This window comes from Chlorocebus sabaeus, chromosome 1 (assembly GCF_047675955.1).
Source record: "Chlorocebus sabaeus isolate Y175 chromosome 1, mChlSab1.0.hap1, whole genome shotgun sequence".
NCBI classification, from domain to species: Eukaryota; Metazoa; Chordata; class Mammalia; order Primates; family Cercopithecidae; genus Chlorocebus; species Chlorocebus sabaeus.
In genome coordinates this window covers 35,493,724-35,515,492 of record NC_132904.1, presented here as the reverse complement: position 1 = coordinate 35,515,492, position 21,769 = coordinate 35,493,724, and the positions used below count along the sequence as shown (strand labels likewise).

Below are 21,769 nucleotides of genomic sequence, written 5' to 3'. Positions count from 1 at the left end.
GTACCAGCCATACATTCACAAAAAAGAATAAGCATGCATCATAATGAAAGGAAATTAAAATATCAAGCAAAACCACCACCAAAAATAAAAAAATAAAAAAATAATCCCCACAGAATAGGCTACAGGGCTCAGAACTTCTCTTCAAGTACTCATAGAATCATTCATTCATTCATTCAACTAAGATATAGTGAGCTTCCTGAAACTGGGCACGCAACTGTGAGCAAAAACAGTAAAAAGTAGCGGTTTTCATAGATTTTGCAGTCTGGTGGGAGAATAGGTGACAAGACACAAGCGAATGTGAATAAATGCTTCAAAATGAGATAAGTGTTATGCAGGAAACAATGTGCTAAAATGAAGTCTTTTTATTGTAGGGGTTTATGAATTTCTTCCCTAAGGAAGTAGCATTTGAAGGAAAAGATGAAGGGTGAAGGGGTTAACAGGAAGGGAGGGTGTGTTAAAATATTCTGAAATTGGAAAGAAAATGGTCTGTCCTAGAACTTGAAAGGCCAGGGTAGTAGAGCACAGAGAATGAAGAGAAGAAATAGGACTCTAAGATGAGATTGGAGAGGTGGACAGGACCCAGACCAAAAACCTGAAAGCCGTTGTAAGGCTTTTACTTTATTTTTTCTAATAGGAAAGATGGTTTAAATCAAGGAGTGGAAAAAAAAATAGATTTCTGTTTTAAAAATTGTACTTTTATGGGAGAGTGAGAGTAGCAAAGAACCAGGTCAGAGGCCAATACCATCATTCTGTCAGGAGACAGTGGTGACAAAGAACCAAAAAACTATCAGGACCAAAGACACAGAGACAGTTTCCCCTACTTCATAAACTCAACTATAAGGAATTTAGTATTTTGAGTTGACTCACAATAAAAGATGCCTTCTAAATTTTAGTTCATTGGGAAAAAAGGACTGTTCGGGAACCTTTGACAGTCAGCTCAAGGAAAATGTGAAAAGATGGGGAAAGAGTGGTTGTAAAGACTCAGGAAACCACATGTGGAATTTGGCTGAAGGAAGTATAAGCAGTGCACGTAGGAACTGGAAGCGTTTCAGATACCTATACTGTATATCTTTCTGAGTCTAAATTTTTTCTCGCATATGATATTTTCCTTGTATACATTCCATTCTGCAGACTGAATTCCTCTGCATATTCATAAAATTAGTATCCCCAAACTTGAAAATCTTTATGGCTTTGGTTTGCCAAAGTGAAGCTTCTACTTTGACATGGGGTGCCTTTTCAACCCTAGAGCCCTCTTCCTTCTGGATTCAGGCTTTTTGTCTCCTGGTCCATGTTCTCTCAGGCCTCTGGATGGGTAATTTCAGTTGTGGTTGCTTTCCACTTGCTTCAAGTATCCATCCCAGAAACAATTTGTTATCACACTGGTAGAGTTTGGTAAGCATGATTGCTCATTTTAGAGGCTGTTGTCAAATTGGATTAATTTAGAAAAGAAAGCTAAGCCTAGAAGAAACTGAGTTCATATCACAAACTTAAAAGAAAACAATACTTTTACACTTAGAAAAACTAAAACAAACAAAAATTGAGTTTCCACACTAACCAACACCACTAGAACAGAATATAAAAAGGCAGATCAGGCTTTTAATAACTTATCTCTTAGCTTCTCTGATTAAGCAAGGCTTGAGCATGGGAAATCTTTGGTCTATTTTGTGCTGTTACAGTTTCTAATCACCCACAACTACCTAAGTTATGAAATGCTGTAAAATTTAAGGACAAAATGTTTATTCCCACTTTCAGCATTCACATATCATCTGCTCAAAGCTAGACTTTAAAGTTTGGACTGTGGAAAAGACACGGGCTTTATTGGTCTGAGGCATTCATGGTTTCTGTTGGAGACACCATCACTCTTGAAAGATGGAGGAGAGAAAATGAGACATCACCTTTGGTCGAGTGGAATTCAATTGCAGAGGACCATGGCTGGGGATAGCTTACAAAACGCACTCCAATTTTCAAATCTCTGGCCTTTCATGTGCAGGTAGACACTCTGGAGCCATCTAGTGGCATAACATCATTGAAATAAAAGGAGAAGAGCCAGGATTGAGAATTGAGGAAAAGTCCAAGTGTAGCTCCAGCACAATCTAGCATCGTCTCACCCAGATGGGTCATGATTTCAGGAAGGTAACTGATATGGCAAATGCCCTGGTTCTGGGAAGGAAACTGACAACCTATGATCCTGCCTCATTCCCTGTGACTACAGTTTCTTCTAGCACTGTTCCTATGGGTGTATCACCTGGCGACTTGGATGGAGTGGAATTTATGAGCAACAGTTATTTTAATCCATGAGAAACAAAATATAAGACTGCATTTAACCAGTGCAAATTATAACATGTCAGTGACTTTACCATTGTCTCTTAATTAGCTCCAACTATTTTCAAATAAGAGGCTCGGGGCCGAGATAGAGTTTCAAAGCGTTTTTCAATGGTTTTAAGTTGTTATGGTAGTGCTTTATTTTGACTGATATTTATGGGGCTGGAGGAATAGAAGGACTGGAAGCATTTTTTCCTTTCTCTAAAACTGAAAACCGGTTCTCTCTATGATGATTTAGACTGGAACTGACTAAGATATAATACTTGGAAGAGGTTTTCCTTAGAAAGTGCACTACTGCACTGACAGTGACTTTCTATTCATACTACCTCATTTCTTTTACTTAGTAAACTAAATTAAGCTCTAGGCCATTGTTCTCAAACTTGAACATGCACTAGAATCAACTAAAACACCTGTTAAAAATGCATATTGCTCAGCTTTATTGGAGTTACTACTTTAGATACGTCTGGGGTAATGTTCAAGAATTTGCATTTATAAAAACTTCCAAAGAGATACTGATACTGTTGGCTGAGGGACTGCACTTTGTAAACTATTGTTGTGGAAAATTAAGGCATGGATGTTCATCTTTTATTGTTTTACTGACTCAAAGACAAAACCTAACTATTCTTTCTGGGCTTCTCAATGAGCAACAGGATTTTATGGCAGGTAATGTTTTATTTTTTAGAATAGATCTGGTTCTTCAAATGAGATCCTTCACAGAAACTCAGTGTATAAGACAGGTAAAAATAGAGCTACTTTGATTAAAGGGAAGGTGAGAGAACAGCACCTCTTCTGTCCTTCCTTATGAATTTCCATAGCAGATACTGGCACTGCCTCAGCAGAAACTGGGAGCCAGCATACAGCAGGCAGAAAACCAAAGCAGGTATTACTATCATTGCTGTCTCTTTAGCTCCCCCTTATATGGTCACCAGTGCTCAGAAGTTTCTGTTCATCATCCAGATTGTTCCATTCCAGCCTCAAATACTATTTTCTACAAAATTCTTGGCTTATCCCTCACTAATATATTCTACTGTGTCCAAAGCAGTGTAGTTATAATATAAATAAGAGAGTGTGCATTGTTCTTTTCAGAATAACACTTGATTACAAAATTTGTTTTGTAATACTAGTCCATGAGATATTGGGAATGGTGTAAAATACCCATACACCATGAGGAGCGTCTGTGCAGAGCTAAATTTTTCAGCACTTCTAACAGCTTGACATTCAGGTCCCCGTTGCTCTGGCTGTTGCCACTGTCCCCAGGATCACCGTCATGCTTTCCACCAACTCCTTCCACAATTACAAAACAGATAATTGTATTGATACTCAATGTATCACTTATCACAAACAATTACAAATATTTATTGAGTAACATTTTTAACTATATCCTTTAATTCAGAATTCTCTCCTTCAATAGCTCAAAGATGGTTTATTATATCGCAAAGAGAAGGCAGGTTATGAATTTTCACCAACTTGCAGTTGTTCTAAGTCATGGCTTTTATCAATTTACCTATGGTAATATGTGACCCTATGAATATTATCCTAATTTAGATATTTCTGTGTTTCATCTCCAGATGAGTTCTTGAATCTAAACTACTACTCAAAAACAGAAAAGTGGAAAGTTCTATATCTCTTAGTACTGGGCTTTCCTTGTAATATAATTCTGAATTCAATCCACTTCAGGATGAAGAGATTTGCTTTACTTTCTGGGAGACAAGAATCAAAGATAAATAGTCCTATGGTTTTCCCATTGGAGATAAGACCCACTTTGACAATCAGAACAAACAGACTAATTTGATTAAGGATAGGTACACCTTTGTTACTGATCTACCAACAACATATAGGAAAGTTTCAGAATAAAATAAAACCACTGGAAACTGTATGTCCACTTTTACCTTGTTATTTTTTAATGTTCACTGACTGAAGGTGAATTTCATCAAAAATATTTTAGATAGTCAATTTTCTTTCTCCAGGAATTTACAATTAAAGTCCTTGTGCCCATTGGCAAGAAACTGTTCCCTAATCTGAACTGAAAAAAAAGGAATCTAATTTATAAACACTATTATTTATATCTATTCCACACCTTGTTGGATATCCTTTTTGGCTTCAACAAAGAGGAGACTGTCTCAAGGAGGTGAAAGGAAAAATTAGCTAATTTAAAGTGGAGATCCAGAAGTTAAAGGAAAAATTATACAAGTGAGTCTAGGTTATAGTATACACAACAAATAATATAATTATGGTGACTCTATTTCATAGGTTGGTGGTGTTTGGCATATGTATTATAGTACATATTCAGAACACAAAAACCATATCTATCGTTAAAATTCCCAACATGTTTTTGTACACTCTTTTCTATTTCTTAGAATAGACATACTCCAGATTCCTGAAGAGGGGTGTGACAACCAAATATTTCTTTCAAGGTGGCAATAATGGAATGATACATGGAAAAAGTATGGTAGCATTTTTTATCTTCTCCAATCCCTTAGATGTTGGTGTAAACTATTATATTACCCAAATTAGTTTGCTCTGAGGATACAGAGCAAACAGAAGCTCAAAGCAAACCCTACAAAGAAATTCTTCCAAATACATTCATCAAGGGCTTTTTATACAGACAGCTTAGGGACTCTGCCTATGGCAGGCAGTGAGGGATGTGACATTAAGAAACAAAGATTAATTGCCCAACTTCAAATCACAAGGTGAGAGTGGAATCTAAAACATCTCCGAAGGTTTACTGTTCTAGTCACCCTTTCTTTCTTAAAATCAGAAACTATGAGTAATTCTCTCTGTATCTGCTACTTTTATACTTAGGAAAGGAAAAGATAAAAATACAAATAAAAAGAGTAAAGAAAATATCCATCCCCCTGGAAACACCTGCTCAATTTCCTATGGGGGGGAAAAAAAATTTAAGGTACTTTAATAGTGCACTAAGGACATTTGGGTAGTGGTCCAAATAAATCCTCCAAACCGACAGACCTGTGATTTGTCAAGGTTTGTTACAAAGACTATGCCCTTAAGCCAAACAAGCATCATCTTTGGGGAGATTTTATTTGTGTTATCAATTCATATCTGGACAGGTCTTCTGCTGGTTGGCATAGCAACTAACTGAAGTTCATTGAACTTTCAGATGTGTGTGCTAACAATCTAAAGCTGATTTCCCCCCATGGGGACCAGAAAAGGCTTTCTTTGTTAAACCTCTCCAGTTGCATTGAAAAATATATCATTTTTCTCAAGCCTACAAACACACATATTTGAAATTTGGAAAATAATATTAGGAAAATTGTTTCTATCATGTAATATCATAATGGTTTTCCTCTGTTTTCTGAAAGGAAGGCTAAAGGTTTACAATATCATATTTTCTATCCATTTCTAGGTCTTTCCATAGTTATCTTAGGGAAATTCTTTCCAATAATTTTTTTTTGTTTGAAGATTTTGTTGAGGACATCCAGGTAGCGATTTTGCAGAGTGTTGATATTTAGCATGGCCTCGTTAAAATTTTAGACATGGAAATGTTAGGTCTCCACTTAGGTGAAGATCTCAAGTAGCTTGCTTTCATGCTATGTTGGTTAAGCAAAGATTTAACTAATGTTCATTTAGAAAGGAAGCAGTGTCAAAACCTGTGCTCAGCACTGTGGGAGATGAAGAGGAACAAGAGATAGCATTGGCTTTTAAATTATTTATAATATGATTTCAAAAAAGGAACTAAAGGATGAAGAATATTAGTGAAGAAGATGTCTCTACTGTTGGGAATTGTAGAAAAAAAAGACTAAAAAGGACAAGTTTGTAGTTACACCTTTGCCTTGCATAGTTACCAATTTTGGAAGTCATATTACTATGAGAATTTAAAAAGCTTAAGTACAGAGTAAATGTTTTCCCCAGAAGGATGTAATACTTGAGTTATGTGTACTTTATTATTATTTAATTAAGATGGAGTCTCATTCTATCGCCCAGCCTGGAGTGCAGTGGCGAGATCTCAGCCCACTGCAACCTCCGCCTCCCTGATTCGAATGATCCTCTGGCCTCAGCCTCCTGAGTAAATGGGACTACAGACACACACAACCACACCCGGCTAATTTTTGTATTTTTAGTAGACACGAGGTTTCACCATGTTGGTCAGGCTAGTCTCGAACTCCTCACCTCAAGTGATCCTCCCACCTTGGCCTCCCAAAATGCTGAGATTACAGGCAAGAGCCACTGCGCCCGGCCAACTTATGTGTACTTTAGATAATCTAATATTTAAAGATATGAGAAGTAAAAGTCGCTTTTTGAAAATCTGCCCTCCCTTTATAAAGTAGGAATGCTATTCCAATTATTTGTTAAAGACGTATCCTTGCTTTTTGCTTCCTAATTAAAGTCTGTGAGTAATACCCAAGTTTGCAAATTTCAGAAAGATTTTGTCTCCTTTATTTTTCTGGAAGTATAGAAAAGATGTATCAAGCATGATTTTGTACTTATTTCTTCCTACTGGATCTGTTTAAGGCTCCATGCTGTGATTAAATAATTACCATCCCAATACTCATGAAAACTATTTTCTTGTAGATTGAACCTGAGCCAATTCACTACCAATGAGGCTATTATACTTCAATGACTTTATTGATTAACAGTGATTAGGTCAAGGTTGCTGACAATGGGTAACTGACCACTGCTATTTATAGACAACTACTCAGCAGCCCTGAACTAAGAGTTAGTCGCATGTGGTTTTGTGGGCAGCTGGACTCTGGCCTCCTCTGTCTGGGGGTCTTTTATAATGAAACTGTTGTATGGATTTTTCATTCATAGACCTCCTTTTTGAACTGAAGAGGCTGGTTTTGTTTAAGATGAAAAAGGGGGAAGTGAGAAATATTTAGAGTTGGGTTACAGGAGGCTGTGGGTACATGGGGAGAGAATTGAGTGGCCAATTTTGAACAAAACCCCACTCATTCTGAAGGCTGTGTGTGCTGAGGTTTAACATTAACTTATACTGCCATCATGTGGATAAAACGAGAAAGTTTTATTCTAGTGGCAGCTGCAAGAGCTGCAGATAACTTAATGATAAATGGATGGCCAAAGGCTGAGGGTTCAGACAGTGCATGTTTAATTAAAAATATCTTGAACCCCATGCAACTGTTTCAAATAAAACATTTTTGGGCATTTTCTACAGTGTCAAGAAAGCAATGCTCTGAGACTTCCAAGAGTAAGGGCCTGAGGCCAAGCCTCCGTTATACAATGGAAAGTCTGAGGCTCCTTGGTACAGTCTCATCAGCCAAGTAAACAAAACAAAACCTTCTAAAGGTTAGACTAGAGAAAAAGTAAAAAATAAATAAATAAATAATAAATATCAATAACAAATGAGAATAACCGAAAGAAGCAATAGAAGATAGATTTGAAGCCAGTTACTAAACTGGTGTCTACACCCTGATAATCATTTACTGAGTCTTCTTAAATGAATAATTCTTTCGTTCATACCAAAGAGAAAATGCCCTGGATAGCTAAACATGCAAGGAAGACATTATTTAAGACTACTGCATTAGAGGTCAAGAGCTCAAGGAAAAGCACCATGGATTTTAGGGGAATGTTGGTCAATGTGACGTGATCATCTAGGTTTGCTCATTGCTGCTTACGGAAGTTAGGTTCCTACTCTCCCACAGAGACTGGCAGATATAGGCACTGTCTTTTTTGATTATTATATTTGAAAAGAATGACTTAAGAGATCACTGTGTTGTATGTAAAACTGGCAAAAGAGTCCAAGAAGATTTCCACATAAAAGGGAGAGATAAATTATTCACAATCAAAAATTCTTTAAAGCAAATGATCTAAGAATAGGTGGTCAGGGGCCTAAAGTCAGGAAAAAAACCTGTCTAAAGTTTGACAAAGTTTGGGGGAATATCAAGACCATATTGGTGAGTCCCAGTCTCCTAATCTGTAAAATGGCCAGAGTAACCCCAGCTATCCTTATCTACAAAAGTGAATATGAGCACTGAAAAAAAAATAGAGAAACATGTGAATATGATATAAACCCAAAATGCAGTAGATGGTAAAGTATGGCTACTACTTTTGTCTATCCTATTCTTAAAATATGCACAAATTCAATTTCAAAGGACTAAATTGAAAAAGAAAAAAAAATGTTTTTCCAAAGCAGAGCAAGTTTAATAGAAAAATCTCAGATTCAGGTTTTGCTCTATAACTTACTAACCATGGAGCCTCAATAAAGTCATTTAATCTTTTTGAAACTTGAATTGATTGCATAATGCCTACCTCTCATTGTTGTTGTAAAATTAAAATGAGAGAACATGTAAAGCTGCCAGCACAATGTTGGCACTCAGTGAATACTAGTAGATGCTGAAGTTGCATGAACTCTAGCTCTGTGTTGTGGGATTATTCTTGATTTGATTGGTGTCACTGCCAACTATTTTCACCAAAATGTGGTGTAGCAAACAACCTTCAACCTCAGTGTCTTACAAAATTTAGCATTTATTTCTTGAAAGAAGGTATCGAAATATATTGTAGGTCTCACGCTTCTGCACAGGACTGGGAATTAAGTGATCCAAGCTGGGTTTGGCTGTGCTTGAATCCAGGCTCTGGGTTCATTTCAGGTCTAATCCATTTGCCTCTCCTTATTCTGGGGTGGTATGTCCGTCTCATGGTGATGACACGTGCAAAAAGACAATGCTCATGACATATTTGCTAAAATTCAACTGGCTAAACAAGTCACATCAGTAAGCCCAAAGGCAAGAGGTGGAAAATGCACTGCATAGAAAGAGCAAGAGGGTGAAAATATATAATATTACCTCAGAGGAGTAAAGGATTCAGACCAATCATTCAATATACAGCCCTATCTCATCTATTATCTGCATATATTGTAGCTTCTCCCTCTCATACCTTGTTTTCTCAAATCTTGAAATCTTCAATGGCAATTCATTGTGACAATAGAAAAAGTGTTTGAAAGTAAAGCAAAATCCTCGGAGAAAGGTGCGCAGGTTTTTAGCATATTCCCTACAATAATTTTGGAGGAAAAATATTAGAGGAAAGCGTGACCTAAAGAAAATCTTTCATCTTTTGTAAAAAGATTTTATTATGCAGATGTCTTATATTTTTCAATTTTCTTTAAAGATTCCCCCTTATTGAAAAATATTCCTATGACAAGTTAAATGAAATGGAGATGCTAGATTGAGGCAAAGAATTTGAAAGAGTTTGAAAAGTACAGGGGAAATAAATAACTATCAGAATGTGAGCAAGAGATGGATAGGAATGAATAGTTGTCCCCCGCTTTTTATCTCCCCACCTCCTACTCACACCCCAACTAACAAACCTGCGTCATTTGAGCTGAAAGAAGAATTCATCTCTGAATATAGATCTGAGTTAAAATCATTTTGCAATGGTCCTACTGTGGTTTTTGAGAACAATGCCATCTCTTAAAATAACTGTTTTCAATCATGACCTTCAGTGTGTCTGAAAGTTTGTGATGATGAATAGTGAATGCTGAATGGCATGCTACAGAATGCAGTCCCTTAATTGCTCACAGAGAAGTCACATAGGATTTTTCAATCTTTCTGTTTATGCCAGTGCTTGGAAAAGATCACTGAGTTCGGATCTGTGTTGAGCTACCAGGCTGAATCAGAGATAAAATTTTCCATTTGAGCCAGCTACTCAGGCTTTGGTGAAATAATTTGGAGACGTGGGGGGCAGGGAGCACAGTGGGTAACTATGTTGTGCACAGACTCTGGCATCAGACATATGTGGGTTTGAATTGTGGTTTTACCATTTCATGGTTGCGTGGCCTTAAGCAAGTTCATTAATCCTTTTGTTTTTCTCTCACAGTATCTGCAAAATAGGCATCATCATACCTCATGGGTTGTTATGAGGATTTAACATGCTAATATATGTAAAATATTGCATACAATAAGCATGCAAGAGAAGACAGCTGTTGCTGTAGCTATTATAATGTATTATACATTTGTTTTCAGCAAAGAGTATGAAGGAACCCAGCTCTGTGACAAACCTGAGGCATAGACAGGGCAAGGGTGGAGGCTCTGGGGTGGGGTAAAGAAAGGGTCTGATAAGTCAGGTAGTTGGGTGCTCAGGGAATATACCTAAAGGAAATGTGGACCAAAACCAATGAAAGGGCAACAAAATGACCTCTTCTCTTTAAACCTCTTCTTCAAGGCTAAGCATTTAAAGCTCCTTCCTGAAAAATCATATTCATGTCAATGACCTTGAATTTAGTGACTGCAGCAGTGCACCGTGTATTTTTCAGCCTCTGGAATAATAGAGGGAAGGATGTGATAATTAATTTTATGTGTCAACTTGACTGAGCCACAGAAAACCCAGATATTTGGTTAAGCATTATTCTAGGTGTTTCTGTGGAAGTGTTTTGAATGAGATTCAGATGTGTTTATATATGTACATATATATTATGTATGTGTGTGAAGTATGTATACAATAGTATATATATATCTATATATATAGATAGAGAGAATAAATATACATATACATTCTATTGTTTCTATTTCTCCGGAGAAACCAGGCTAATACAGAGGATGTTGTACTTCTTGACTTTTGCTTCTAGAGAGTACTTCTGAAACAGTGCTGGAAGCCATTTGGGCTTAAGGTGTGAGGCAAATTATACTAGGAATTCTCCTCCAACTTCTGTGTTCCAAGGAAAGCAAATAATGATCACCCTCCCAGATAGCGCTAAAGGAGAAAGGAAGAGGCAGTTATATGTCAGGAATTCCACCTAGGAAAACCTTTGGATGGCATTGCTGGGAATTGGAAAAATAAGACACTTTCTCTATAAGCGGATTGAGCATGGCAGTGGGGAATCACAGAGGCAGCATGGTAAAGATTCTATAAAGCAACAGAGAGACTTCTGAGAACAAATCATGAGTCCAAACTGAGTTAGAAGTGGTAGTGTATTAGTCCATTCTTGCATTGCTATAAAGAAATACCTGAGACTTGTAATATAATGAAGAGGTGCAAAGCAGGAGCAAGACAGAGGGAGGAGAGGAGCCACACACTTTTAAACAACCTGATCTCACAAGAACTCACTCACTATCAAGACAACAGCAACAAGGCAATGGTACTAAACCATTCCTGAGAAATCCACCTCCATGATCCAATCACCTCCCACCAGGGCCCTCCTCCAACATTAGAGATTACAAGCTAACATGAGATTTGGGCAAGGACACAGATCCAAAACATATTAGATAGTGAGGCAAAGAATCTTGACCTTGGAAAGGAATGGAACTGGCAACACCAAGCTCCAACCTTGTCAGAACATATTTGGAACTAAGAAATAAAATTAGGCCTCAATTCATACATGAGGTACAAAATGGCATGTTGTTCCCTGAAACCAGGGAGAAGCCTGGTCACTAGGGCTAGAACACAAGGCACGGGATTACTAGAAGCCAATTTGTCCCGATGAGATGCACCTGAACTGCTAATAGGAGTTCTACCAAAGCTGTTTTAGCTAGATGAAGGATAGCTCTGATTCAGGCTTCTGTGCTGCCTTTAAGACAAGGGACCTTGATGAGACTTTTGTAATGATCAGACTATTGGTAACTGGGCTTTGGAAAAACGAGTCTTTCCAAAACTCTTTCTTCCACATTTGTGGAAAGGAGGAGGTCCCTCTCTGTCTCCATCCTTGTCCAGGTCTTCATAGTCATGAAGCCTCCCTTGGTGAAATCCCATAAGACAGGACTCTAACATTCCTTCAACATTTCAGACTGAATCCTAGGATTGGCTCAACTCTTTCTAGCCATAATGTATGTGTTAGTCTTTTTTCACGCTGCTAATAAAGATGTATCTGAGACCGGATAATTTACAAAGGAAAGAGGTTTAAAGGACTCATAACTACACATGGCTGGGGAGGTCTCACAATCATGTCAGAAGGTGAAGGAGGGGCAAAGGCACATCTTACCTGGTGGTGGAAAAGAGGGCATGTGCAGAGGAGCTGCCTTTTATAAAAGCATCAGATCTCATGAGACTTACTATTTAAGGTAGAGATGTGTCCTAAGGATCTCTCAGGCTGTGCCTGGTACACACTTTTCAAAGTAACACTAGTGCCCAAGTGGTCCTGAATTGAAGCAGTCTCTGCTCTACCCCTCTACTATTTGTCCCTCTCTTACTGAATTTGTTCTGATGGTTCATTAGAAAACAAGACATCAATTCTTTACCATTACTGAACTTCAGGAGGTTGGAAGTTACCAAAGCAATTTGTATGCTCTTTCTAGTTTTTTCCCTTCATCCAACTCTCACCCTCATTGTTCAGCCAGTTAAGATAAAACAAATAAAGGAAACAGATTGTGAATGAATTCTATGACTTGATGCAAGACAGCCTGTTTCCCAAGCTGTCTTTTTATTTTATTTTATTATACTTTAAGTTCTAGGGTACATGTGTACAATGTGCAGCTTTGTTACATATGTATACATGTGCCGTGTTGGTGTGCTGCACCCATTAATTTGTCATTTACATTAGGTATATCTCCTAATGCTATCCCTCCCCTCTCCCCTCACCCAATAACAATCTGGCAATAGCTAGGGCAGCCTACTTGAATGTGGCAGGACTGGTCAGGCTTGATTTCTCAGGCCTTTCCTAGAGTCCTCTTTGAGCTGCTACTTCAAAAGATAAGGGCATCATGAACATGGAAGTATGGTCTGACTTCACTGTGCCATATAGTATCAAGCATCCTTTCCTCCCCTCCAACCCAGGTACCATAAAGCCTATTGAATACCCATTTTCTCTGATATACTCACCTTGTTCTGAGACCAACTGAGCTCTATGTGAATTTATACAAATGCTGAAAGCAAAACATCTAAAATGAAGGTTTTAATGAGTTTGAGCTGCTATAAATAAACACCATAGGCTAGGTGGCTTAAAAATAAGAGAAATTTATTTTTTAAAGTTCTGAAGGCTGGGAGGTCCAAGATCAAGAGGCTGGCAGATTTGGTGTCTGGTGAGGATTCATTTCCTGGTTTATAGACAGCTGTCTTCTTGCTATCAGCTCACGTGGCAGAAGGAGAAAAGGAACGTTCTGAGGTCTCTTTAGAGCACTAATCCCATCCATGAGGGCTCTATCCTCATGACCTATGATGCAACAATGAATTAAAAGAGAAAAGTCTCAATTCACTGTGGATTTGCTGTTCTTATATCCCAAACTCACTTTAATTTATTCTGCCTAAATGAACTCAGTAGATCAACCATGATGTGTTGTTACACATCACAGCATTCAAGAGACAACATACTTCCTGAGTAAAATATTACATAGTATACTACATCTCAAGTGAGCCACAAAAGGCAAGCAAATTCAGTAGATTCAGTTTTACTATCAAACACATACAATGGATTATCTCTGAATTCAAGATTGTTCACAATTCCCCAAGAAGTCAGAAGCATGAGGACCGAGAATGATGTCTAGATATTGCTTAGAATCACTATGAACTAGGAAGTGACCAAAAAATTGAAAATTAAATGACTTTTCTGGAACTGGAATGTAAATTCCATGTTTGACTTAATTAATACAGAGGCGTTCAGAAGTAGTTAGCATTATTCTCATTTTGTAGATGAAAACACTGAAGATCAAAAAGTAAAGTGGCTTTACTTAATTTACATATTTAGTAAGTGGTAGATTTGAGGTTTAAAATCTGGTCCTATGACTCCAGACTACAGAAAAAAGAGTATACAGAGGTATAAGCAGTTCTAGATTAACAGGCTGGAGTGAGGGGCAGGGAGAAGAAATGAGAAGATGCAAGAAAACAGAGAAAATGAATTCAAATTTCTGTCCATCTCCAAACCATATAAACCCCAAAGAGCCTCTTTCTCCTCCTTGTATTGTCCACATTGTTTGCTTGAACCCAATCTTCCTTCCAGATTTGGCTGTAAAACATGTTGTAGGCTAAAAAAAAAAAAAAAAAAAAAAAAAAAAAAGTCTTAAGATAGAATAACTAAATCACAGATATTCTGGGTGATTTCTGAACTTTTAAATTTAAATAAGAATTTCCTTATTTAAATCAGATACATTCTTTAGAAACTGTCTCCATTTTTTGAGCAATATGAGGAGGATATTAGCATTGGCAGGGTTAGTTTGATGGTAAACTGAATAGGCAGGCACTCAACTTCAAAATGATTTAAAGGGAGACATGGCTTCAAAATGTCTGTGACTGGAGTGTACCAGGATTTACAATCAGAAGGACAAGGTTTGAAACCTAGACATGACTAGATGAGTAAAACTGAACAATTCACTTTACCTCTTTGGACATAGAAATAAATGTCTAAGATAGATGCTTACCCAAAGGCACACTGTAAGATCATGAAAGAACTAGGCTTGGAGCCCAGATCCACTGATACCTAGCCAATCATGTTAACTATGAAATAACCCACAGTAGACCCCAAGTAATTGACTGCTGCTTTCTAATTTGCCTACCTGCAGCCTGGACCCTGGACCCTTTGCTAGGCTGGATAATCACAGAAATATTATTTGTCAAATGGTAAACCCCAAGGGCCCTGAAACAACTCCTTGCAGTTCCTAGGTCCCACCACCATTCCCTCACCAGGCTGCAGCCTAGACAGAAAATGAATGCAACCTAAAAGGAAAAGGAGAGGCTTTTTAAAAATTAGTCCCCCAAGTGTCAAACTTTATGGTGTTTGGAAGTTATCTCATATCTTCATGCCCATTGTTTTATGTCATCTTAAAAATTTGTCGTGATCATTATTATTCTCAATTTAAAATTTGGGAAACGGAGGCATAGAGAGGTGAAATGACTTTTCCAATATTGCACTGCTAAAGAGTGGCTAAAACAGGGCTTAAGGTCCACGCCTTTTCTCTGTCCCAAGCTTCCCTCCATGAAATATTGAGAAATGGGTTCATTTGATGAGAGAGGTGTTTATGGACCTACACGATATGTAGCCACTCTGAGCAAGTCCTTAGCTCTCAGAAAAAGGATGAGGGAGAAGGTCATTTTCAGAGTGGTCTACACTGTTCTCATATTTCTCTCTGTCCTCTACCATGATGGGGGGGTCAAGCAGATCACTTGGCGATCCAATACAAGAGGCACAATCACAAGACCAGCATCTCTGCTCCCTGGAATCACATGGCGGGAGGAGACCCCTGGGCTCCCCCTTCATAGTCTGAGTCCCACTTATTTCTTACCCAGGCATCTCTATAAAGATCGAGCTGAAGGAATGCTGGTGTGGCTTTCCATTCCTTGCCCTTTGTAACGCAATGTAATTGGTTCTAGTTCAGCTACCTGACAAGTGAAAATCTTCTACAGAATTTCATTAAGAAGAAAAAGCAAGCCAATCCGGCAGAGGGCAAGGGCAGCAGAAATCCTCTGTAGGTGTGTGACAAATGGGTTTATATGATTTCCTGCAAAATAAATACATACATAAATAAGCAAACAAATAACACCAGGCTGCCTCCGTGCATACGCAATGCTCCGCTAGGTGGCAGCACACTCTGCACCTGGCTTCCTGCCTGCTCCGTTGGAGAGGGGAGCATCCACACTCCATAGGGAGGGGAAAAGGGCAGGACAGAAAGCAGAGTGGAGCTAATATTTATTGAAGGTCTCCTCTATGCCAGGTCCTAATATAGACATTTTGAAATATATCAGTTGATTTAATTTCCATAACAACATATTGGGGTAGATGTCTCTGTTTTAAAGTTATTCACAATAACATAGAATTTTGAGGATTTACTCTATGCCAACCGTTGTACTATGTACTCATTACTTCCTCTGACTCCCTTAATACCCCTCAAAGTGATTATTATTTTTATCCCTCTCTTACAGATAAGGAAACTGAGGTTTAGAGAGGGTAAGTGGCTTCAAAACCATACAAATATTAAGCCAGGACACTGAAATCTGAATTCTGGAAGTATGACATCAGCATCTGTAAACAACTGGGAATGACATTCCCCGAGTATATGAAAGATTAAGTATCTTCAAATATAAAAAGTGAGACTAGTAACTAATGCCAATGTTCCTAATAATAATTTTTCTTAGTATAGAATGAATATATATGGAGAAATTTTACATATAAGATACTGAGCAAAAGATTATAATTATCATCTATACTGACACAATCCAGAGATAACTACTATTATTTTTTCCCATTCTACTTTTGCCTGTGTGCATGTGCATGTGTTTATAATTGTTCCTGATATGGTTTGGCTCTGTGTCCCCACCCAAATTTCATGTGGAATTGTAATCCCCACATGTTGAAGGTGGGGCTAGTGGGAGGTGATTGGATTGTGGGGGTGGATTTTCCCCTGGCTGTTCTCATGGTAGTGAGTTCTCATGGGAGCTGATGGTTTAAAAGTGTGTATCTCTTCCCCCTTCACTCTCTCTCTCTCTTCTGCCACCATGAGAGGAAGATGCTTGCTTCCCCTTCACCTTCTGCCATGATTGTAAGTTTCCTGAGGCTCCCAGTCATGCTTCCTGTTAAGCCTGTGGAACTGTGAGTTGATGAAACCTCTTTTCTTCAGAAATTATTTAGTCTCAGGTAGTTTGTTATAGCAGTGTGAAAACAGACTAATACAGTTCCAATCATATTGAATATAAAGCTTTTGATAATTATATATATACTTGGGAATTTGGATTGTCCAATTTTTACTACTCTAACTTTTGTTGTAATACACAGCCTTGGCTATGAATCTGAGCACACATCTCTACTTCTTTCTGTAGACAAGTTTTCTATAAATGGAATTGCTGGATCCAAGAATCTGGGAACATTTAATACCTACTTCCAAATTATTTTTTATAAAGATTTTATCAGGTTTTTTTTAATTTACACAAGCTCTGTATAAGATTCTCAGTTTCAACTGCTCCTGCTGGTGCCTTGATCTTGGACTTCCTAGCCTCCAGAAATGTACGAAAATTAATTAATCTTGCTTATATGCCATTCAATTTAGGGTATTTTGTTTTAGCAGCGTGAAGGAATAAGACACCTGTAATTAGAGTTGAAACTTCTCCACTCTAATGAGGTAATGCTCATAATTATCAGCTTGTGTGTATAATTTAGCACCATCAAACTTTCTCACAGGATTTTACTCGGTGAGAGTGAAATCATTTTCATTCTTTAGTCTATGACATTGTACTTCCCTGTTTGTGTCCTGTTTCTGACTAGCATTTTCCTCTGTCACTAGAACATATTGCTCCATGAAAATCTTCACATTTTTACCAGAGTCCACTTTTCCTAGTCCTAGCTGACTATGTAGCTTGGCTGTCTTAATATAAACACAAACTTAAACTTTTAAAATTTCTCAAACAAACATAGAGTTCATCCAAGTAGACAGAAAAGGCAGGATACAGAGACATTATTCAAGGCGAAGTAATAGAGCAAAGAATGAGGTAGATATGTGAATACCACTCCCAAGAATGACTAAAGTAGTGTTTCTCCCAGAATTCCAGGGTGTTTGACAGGTGTTGCTCAAAATGAAAGAAGAAACACAGAGAGAGTACTCTCTGCCCCCAATTTACTGTATAAATTTGCAGAGTAAAAAGCTTGGAAAAGTCCTACAATATGAAGACCTATTTAATCCAGTCTTTCTCATATTTATTTAACTATTGGACGTTTAGTGGCAGAAGGTCTAGTGAAATGTAAGTGTGGGAAATTCTGAGCTAGGAAAATGGGGTTCCCAGTAGTGACACTAGTAAGTTAGATGAAAATGGGTCATGGCAGATCTTAGCTGTACTTAGCTGCCTGGAGTTGCTGGAGGGGCATTGTAGGTGTCTTGTTCAGCTTTGGGGACTGAATAACAGTGTTTGATCAGTTCATCAAGTTGGACTAAGTGATTTTTCTTGAATAGATTATTTAATGCATTTACCCAATGGAAGAAACCATGCTTTGTACATAAAATAAAGTAACATTTCTTTAAACTTAAAAACAATTGGAGGGGGCAGGGAGGTGTAGCTCAAATTACACAAAGTTTCAGTTAGATAAGAGAAATAAGTTGAAGAGATTTATTGTACAACATAGTGACCATAGTTAACAACAATGTACTGTATTCCCAAAAATTGCTCAAAGAGTAGATTTTGATTGTTCTCACCAAAAAAAAAAGTATGTGAGGTAATGCATATGCTAATTAGCTCAATTTAGCCATTCCACAATTTATACATATTTCAAATATGTTGGACATAATAAATATGCACAATTATTATTTGTCTATGAATTACTTAATTAAAAGATACTTTACAAGGGAAAAAACTAACATTTTCTTTTGTAAATAGATAACATTTAGTGTGATATGAGCAAGGGTCTGAAGCCAGGTGATGGATTGAGAGGACTTTGGAGTTGATAGGACTGCTCCCCTAGGACAGATGTGGTGCCTAATTCTCATAATGGTCTTGTGAGCAGAGAGAAAACAATTCAAAAAGGAGAAGGAAAGACCAAAATTCTGTAGTTGATTAACAGAGGAGGTGAAGTAGATAAGGGAATCAAATGATGCTTATGTTTATTAATTAATTTATTTATCCAGACAGCAAATATCTGCAATGCTGGTAACTGTAAGTATTAATTAAACCTTCCATAGGCCAGGCATAGTGGCTCATGCCTGGAATCCCAGCACTTTGAGAGGCTGAGACCAGAGGATCACATGAGCCCAGGAGTTTGAGACCAGCCTGGTCAACATAGTGAGACCCTGTATCTACAAAAATTAAAATAAAAAAAAAACTAAAAAGATTTTTAAAAAACCTTCCACAGCCCCTACTTGTATTCTGGGAATACAAGAGAATGTGTGAAAGGACTTTTTTTCTCTCCCCAATGCCTCACAGAGATTGAACAATATTAACTATGAAGAAAATATAAATGCACAGAATAATTTTTATCTAAGATGTGTATATACAAATAAAATATTTATTTTCTATCAGCCAAGTTCTATTATGTCTATGTAGTTGTATTATATTGAATGTATAGTGAAATATTTAAATCTTATAAGGAAACAAGATAAATCCTCTGATCCAGGCTAATAACTAATATTATCACACCTCCCAGAACTCATGCCCTGATGTTCATGCAGCATTCAAAATTCAGCTTCCAAATCACTCAGACTATTGTTTGTTATTTCATTGCACTGTTTCTTTTTATATTTCTATAATAATGATAACAACCAACTCATCAATGCCTGGTGAGCAGAGCATTCAAGCAGCAGAGAAAATCTATCGTGAAAGATAACCAGTTTCTCTAAGCTGAAATGATACTAAAAAATAAAAACACAGTCAAACAAACAAACAAAAAAGAATACACCATGCAGCATCTGAAGAGAGTAAACTCACTCTTTGTTGCAATTTTAGAAAATGGGATATAACAACCTCTTTTGGTGTGGTGCCTGTGCATGTTTCAATATTTTTATAGAAAATGGTAATATAATTTCTACTCTCAGAAGTGAGCTGACATGACCAGTAATCTTTACTGGCCTCTGAAGAGAAGGTAAGGCAGATATAAATTGCAGCTTTGAAGATATGTGTATACTCACCAGCATTATTCACTGAAATAAAAGCTAGAATGTTATCTTGGAATTGAAATGAGTCAGAAATGGATAAAACACTTGTTCTCACAAGATTTTGCTCTTCCTGGATAAATAACAAATCAAATTGTCAAGCGTGTACTTTGTTGCCTAGTTGAGGGATGCTGCATGCTAAAAAGGCTGAGAAAACAGTGACGTAAAAACAAAAGTGCTGAAGTCACATCGATATGGGTGTGACACCTCTCCCCACCACTGACTAGCTGTGTAACTTGAACAAGTTGTTTGACCTCTCTGAGCTATGATTTCCATTTCAGAAAAATGAGGAAAATCAGTTATAAAACACATTTTATAATTTATATAATTTTTTTAAAGTAACAATAAGTGTGTGGTGTAGAAAAGGGCTCAATAGCTATTCATTATTTCACCTCACACAACACTCTTATTGGACTAGGAGGTCATATTGCACTCAAATACTTTGAGAACAAGGATGTGGCCCCTAGTCTCAGAAGAGCTGCAATGTAGTTGCAGAAAAAAAATCAAAAGAGAAATAAACTAAGCAATTTTGTATGAGGCCCACTCAAGAAAAAGTAGTGAGCTACTTCTCCGTGAGTCTCGTTGTGTAGTGCAAAGAGCAGATGTTTCAGGACGGAGTTAGTCACCCTTGATATACCTTGATCTAGGTGTTGGAGGGTTCGGATGCCACTAGTCATAGAACATCAGGAGGGAGCCCTCCAGGTGGGCAAAGAGTTTCAGCAAATACGATGGCATGAAAACATTTCAGAACATTAAATGACAGAAACCTCATTCCTCATAATTAATATTTGACTATCCAGTATTTTGTCTTCTACAACTGAAACAAACTTTTCCATGTTAGGCATCACTGAAAAGAGGGTTCAATAATGAAAAAGAAAACAAACAAAAAAGTACAAAAGACTAATACATATTTTTAAAATATTAAACCTTGTTAGGAAAGAAATACAAACTAAAAAACTTTTAAAAATCATGGTTAACTATCCAAATTTCTAAATATTGGGGAAAAAGGGGGGGGAGGAGGAGGCGAGGGGAAGGAATAAAAGTGTTGGTGCAAATATAGGACAATAGTCATTCGGATGGATTCCTGGTTGGCGTGGATTGGCACAATCTTCTTGGAAGTCAATTTGATATTATCATCATAATTTTTAAAAATTTATGTAATTTAGCCCAGAAATTCCTGAGAAATTTATGTTAAGCATATAGCTACAAGAATGTTCATGACAGCTCTCAGAAAATAGTGAATGATTAGAATAAATCTAAATATCTTACAAATGACTGATTAAATGATTTATATCATATCTATTCATGGACTCCTATTAAATCATAAACATTATGTAATACTTATCATTTTCCACTTAATACAGATATTTCAATATAAACAATTTTAAATATGGCTATAAATATATACAAATAGAACAAATGTTATTTTGAGAGTGGTCATTGTTTGGTAATACTGTTTGTATTACCAAGTAATACAAATGTTTTAGTTTGTTCATTTGTACCTTCTGAATTTCCTACAGTTTTCCCTTATTTAATGAGATCTTAAAAAACACCAAAGCAAATCAGAAGATATTATTCAATGCAATAAGAACTAATTGTTCAGGATCTACATACAGGATGAAAATTTAGAGGAAAATACAGTAATCTTTATGGTCACATGTAGAGGGAGAATAAATTCTAAAAAGTAAGTGGACCAGCGATGGCTAAATTCAGCTTTGTCATAACTTATTCAACAATGATTACTGTGTATCTTGAGAACTATACTGATTTTGACTACGGTAGTATAATGAGTTGTACTATCAGTGGCCATTATACAAGGTTATCTTAAGGTCAGAATTTGTCTAGGAGAAATATGACTTTTCCATTGTAAATCACCCTGAGAAGAGGTATCAATACTGGACATAAAATAGTGATTGACAGTAATCTTTCATATAAATATTAAGTATTTTCAGGGCTAGTCCAGGCAGATAGCTAATTTTATGATATGG

General features: G+C 37.1%; 2 long non-coding RNA genes across 16 annotated transcripts in view; one reads left to right on the top strand and one right to left on the bottom strand.

Annotated features, from left to right (window-relative positions):
* LOC103238493 (uncharacterized) overlaps nucleotides 1–21,769 on the top strand; it is a 634,265-nt gene that overhangs the window by 497,883 nt on the left and 114,613 nt on the right. The gene's annotated exons all lie outside the window — the stretch shown is intronic.
* LOC140712033 (uncharacterized) overlaps nucleotides 13,160–21,769 on the bottom strand; it is a 257,877-nt gene continuing 249,267 nt past the window's right edge. For 7 of the 13 annotated variants that reach the window (XR_012093464.1, XR_012093452.1, XR_012093453.1 and 4 more), the window contains 2 exons: nucleotides 15,438–15,653; nucleotides 13,160–14,183 (listed from right to left, as the gene is read on the bottom strand). This is a non-coding gene — a long non-coding RNA (uncharacterized lncRNA). The remainder of the gene's footprint in view (nucleotides 14,184–15,437; nucleotides 15,654–21,769) is intronic. The other 6 variants (XR_012093460.1, XR_012093459.1, XR_012093465.1 and 3 more) reach the window with 3 other exon arrangements.